The following is a 4,911-nucleotide window of genomic DNA, read 5'->3' on the forward strand; positions in this document are numbered from 1 at the left end:
TCCAGTGGCTTTATTAAACTTTGCACATCTGTGCTCAGCAGTGCTGGTAGAGGAGCCCAGCCAGGCCCTGGGAGATGCTCCAAGCCCCTGCTCTCAGCTTGGCCACAGCTGCTGGGGTGGAGGTGAGATACAGGCAGAGGCAGGGGCAGGCAAAATGAAAATCTGGAGCAAAAGGATGTGCAGGAACTCTAACCCAGAGAAGGCTCCACATATATATAATATATAATGTGTAATATATAATATATAATATATAATATATAATATATAATATATAATATATAATATATAATATATAATATATAATATATAATATATAATATATAATATATAATATATAATATATAATATATAATATATAATATATAATAACAGTCAGAGGTGGCAGTACCATGGGCTCTCTGCCCCCAGGCAAGCACCTACACATTTATAAGCAATGACAGGCAGACATTAGTTTAGTTTAAGATGCATATTGGTGCTTTGTAGACTAATGTCTTAAGCAAAACAGAAGGCAAGACCTGGCAAGTTTCCAGAGTCTGGATATGTTGTGAAATAAAAACCACACAAATATAAACTTTCAGTGAGCAGCCAGTGAAATGTACGTGCTTGCTAAAAACCCCAGCACTGTGCACTAGGGAAAATGTCCTCCTCTGTCACTGCCTGCAGTAGATGACAGCAGCAGTGGCATGAAGGAAACCAAGCCTTTAACTCAATTCATTACAATGGGAGCCTGCCTGAAATGCAGGTTTGTTGTTTTTTTTTTTAAATAAGGAAGTTTCATCTGTGAAGTTTCACAATAAACCATTCTCTGAAACAGTCTTGGACAGCATTCATACTGCATTGAAGTTCAATATGAATTATCCATGTTCAGCTAAACTTTTGTTTACCATCTGATAACAAATATTTGTCTCTGTGAGTGAGAGTAAAGGGCCAGTGATCTCTTGATCACCAGGAAGTAAATAAACCATTTGAATCCCGTGGAGATATTTCAGCCTGACTTTTTTTTTTTAAATTCCGAAAATGCCTTTTAGCCTTTATCTCAGACATTGCTAAACAGTGTTCTGGGGAATGGGTGATGGCAGAGGCACATCTGGAGAGAGCAGCATGACTGCTGCTCGTTGAGGCATGGCAAGGATGCAGGGCAGGGAGCTGAAAGGAGCACTCACATTTTGCCTTTGCTCTCTGCCATTCCAGGCAGCTCCAAGAGGTTTTACTCAGCGTGTTCAGGCTCTTCCCCCGCTGCTGAGAGCTGTTATTTCAAACCTTGGGTGCTGAGGAGCAGGAAGGGATGCCATCTGCCCTGCTGACAAACTTGCAGATGCACAGGACCTTTATTTTAATTAGAGAATACTTTTTTTTTTCCATGCTGGCACTGCCAGCAAAGCTGCTGGCAGATGGTGGAAGCCTGAAGAGCTCTCCCTGCAAGCTATGCTTGTTTGGAGTTGCTAACACGACATGTTTAAACACTAAATGGTGAAGTTCATAAAAATATTTTGCAGGTTGTCAGGAACAATACTGCTTGTGCCACGATCCAGAGAGACCCTGAGACAGCCAGGGAAGGGAAAGGAGCCGGCTCAACAAGGCCTGGTGTCACCCTGGGAGCTGGTGACAATGTGGGGTGGCAGCTCTTTGCCAAGCACTGAGCTGATGGCCACAGGGTGGCAGGAGCTGGGGTCCTGGTGGGAGATGAGATGGGGTCCTGGCAGGAGATGAGATGGGGTCCTGGTGGGAGATGAGATGGGGTCCTGGCAGGAGATGAGATGGGGTCCTGGTAGGAGATGTGGTCCTGGTAGGAGATGTGGTCCTGGTGGGAGATGAGATGGGGTCCTGGCAGGAGATGAGATGGGGTCCTGGTAGGAGACAGATGTGGTCCTGCCAGGAGAGGAGATGTGGTCCTGCCAGGAGACAGATGTGGTCCTGGTAGGAGATGTGGTCCTGTCAGGAGACAGATGTGGTCCTGTCAGGAGAGGAGATGTGGTCCTGGCAGGAGACAGATGTGGTCCTGGCAGGAGAGGAGATGTGGTCCTGGCAGGAGACAGATGTGGTCCTGGTAGATGAGATGTGGTCCTGGCAGGAGACAGATGTGGTCCTGGCAGGAGACAGATGTGGTCCTGGCAGGAGAGGAGATGTGGTCCTGGTAGATGAGATGTGGTCCTGGCAGGAGACAGATGTGGTCCTGGTAGATGAGATGTGGTTCTGGTAGGAGATGTGGTCCTGGCAGGAGATGTGCCCCTGCAGAGCCTGGCATCCCTGGGGGAGCTGCAGCACCCTCGACACCCCCAAAAGCTCAGCAGGGAGGGTGCTGAGCACAGCCTGACCCCCCAGACACTGCCCAGGGCTCACTAAAAGCCCTCCTTGGCTGTGCCAGGGGCTGTGGCCAGGGCAAGGGGGGCTGAGTGAGGGGCACTGTGCCCTCCTGAGCCTCTCTGATGTGCAGAGGGCTGGCAGCACACAGCTCCCCTGGGAGCACAGGGGGTGTGTAAACCTTCCCCAGAGGTTTAAGGAAAACTGACAATGCTGGCAGGGTGCCAGTTTAACTGGGAAAACTGAAGCTGACTAAGCCTGAACAACTTAATTATCCCACGAGGTTAAACAGGTAAATGGCTTTAGGCCCCATGTAAGAAGCCAGGGATGAAAGGGTGGAAGCAGGAATAAGCTGCCTTTTTTTTTTTTTTTTACCCCCTTGGATCAGATAAGAAGGAGAAATCTTCAGTGCTGCTGTAGCTGGATACAAAATTAAAAAAGAAAAAAGCCTGGAGTTGCAGTGAGTAGTTAAAAAGCAATTAAACTTTGAAGAGCATACTCCTGAGTAGCACATTGAGAGCACTGCTGTATTTTTACCCAGCAAGAAGCGCAATCTTTTGAGGATAGTTTTCCCAAGTTTAAGGCAGTGATTACAGACCTATAGCTGTCAACTTTATAACACCAGGTTTGGGGAAAAGTCTCTTCCGTGTCTGTGCTGTTTGTTAGCCTGGCAGTGCCAGGAATACCTGCAGCTTTAACAGTGCTGTGCTGCCATTTGTTGCTTTTTTCTCTTTTTTTTTCCTTTTGTTTTTTCTCTTTTTTTTTGGCAGTTGAGCAAGTTCAGAAGAAAAGTTGGTTCCTGGTTTAAATGAGCATAGAATTGGCTCCAGGGAAATGCAGGAGGCTGGATGAATTTTCTCTCTGGACAATAAGAATAGTAGTGAAAAATATCAATATGCACATTTCACTGGGCATTACCTCCGAGACCATGACAACCGATCAGCTTTGAACAAAGTTTACATATACAATTATTTACAACGTATTTTAAGTCACACTGAAGTGCAAATCTGCAGGTAAAGTGAACTTTTATCATTATCAACACCTCTTGCTGAGCTGTGTTCAACTATAAAGAGCAGAAGTTATGTGGAACCCACAGGTCCTCAGTTATTCCCCTCCTGTTGACAGGATCCTCTGACCGTAAATGGCATTAAACGTGCACAACTCTTGTTTCTTAGCAACCTTATTTTTTAAACAAAGGGGGTTTGAATACATATCATTTATTAAATTTATGCTGTCAGGACAGGCAATAATGTACAACAGACAAAACTCATGCCCAGCAGTTGCTGGTTGTTTTTTATTGTCTCCATAGAGCAAGTCCGAACCATTTGTGTAAGATAATTTTAAAAGAAGACCAAATCTTCTTCCTGGCCATTCCTTCCTGGCTGAGCAGGAGAAGTGAGGTCACCTCTGCTCCAAGGCAGTGTCGTGCAGCACAGGCAGTGATGAACCTCCCAGAACCTCCCAGAACCTCCCAGAACCTCCCAGAACCTCCCAGAACCTCGAGAACCTCCCAGAGCCTCCCAGAACCTCCCAGAGCCTTCCAGGACCTCCCAGAGCCTCCAAGAACCTCCCAGAACCTCCCAGAGCCTCCCAGAACCTCGAGAACCTCCCAGAGCCTCCCAGAACCTCCCAGAGCCTCCCAGAACCTCCCAGAACCTCCCAGAACCTCCCAGAGCCTCCCAGAACCTCCCAGAACCTCCTAGAACCTCCCAGAACCTCCCAGAACTTCCCAGAACCTCCCAGAACCTCCCAGAACCTCCCAGAACCTCGAGAACCTCCCAGAGCCTCCCAGAACCTCCCAGAGCCTTCCAGGACCTCCCAGAGCCTCCCAGAACCTCCCAGAACCTCGAGAACCTCCCAGAGCCTCCCAGAACCTCCCAGAGCCTTCCAGAACCTCCCAGAGCCTCCCAGAACCTCCTAGAACCTCCCAGAGCTTCCCAGAACCTCCTAGAACCTCCCAGAGCCTCCCAGAGCCTCCCAGAACCTCCCAGAACCTCCCAGAACCTCCCAGAGCCTCCCAGAACCTCCCAGAACCTCCTAGAACCTCCCAGAGCCTCCCAGAACCTCCCAGAGCCTCCCAGAGCCTCTCAGAGCCTCCCAGCGCAAACTCTGCCATTGCCAAGGAGGGCAGCTCCTTCCCTGAGGTTTAGCAGCGCGCTCCCAGCACGGCTGGGCTGTGTGTGGAGCCACAGCAGCCAAAGAAACAATTGCAGCAGCACAGAGAGACTCCAAGGGCTTCACCCCAAAATGAGGGATCTGAGACTGGGAGGACGGCACTGAGAGCTCTTGGGGTTTCATCCTTGAGTTAGGGAAGCGTGTTTGAGTGTTCAGCTGCCTGAGAAATGGTGATTTCCCTCAAATACCTCTGCACACAGACCCATAGTGATGGTCCTCCCTGCCCCAAACCCTCTGTCATTCTCCCATTAATGACACTCAGGGAAGTCTTTGTTCAGGAACACCCACAAAACATAAATAACATTTAATTAAATAAAGTCTCTGCTAAGATTTAATATGCTAAGATCAAAGCATGTGGAAAGTGATCTTTGTCTCTGACGGAAGGTTTCCCACAGACAAGAAATAATCTAGGTTCTTGCTGACAACACGTACAGA

Source organism: Poecile atricapillus, chromosome 1 (assembly GCF_030490865.1).
Source record: "Poecile atricapillus isolate bPoeAtr1 chromosome 1, bPoeAtr1.hap1, whole genome shotgun sequence".
Lineage (NCBI taxonomy): Eukaryota > Metazoa > Chordata > Aves > Passeriformes > Paridae > Poecile > Poecile atricapillus.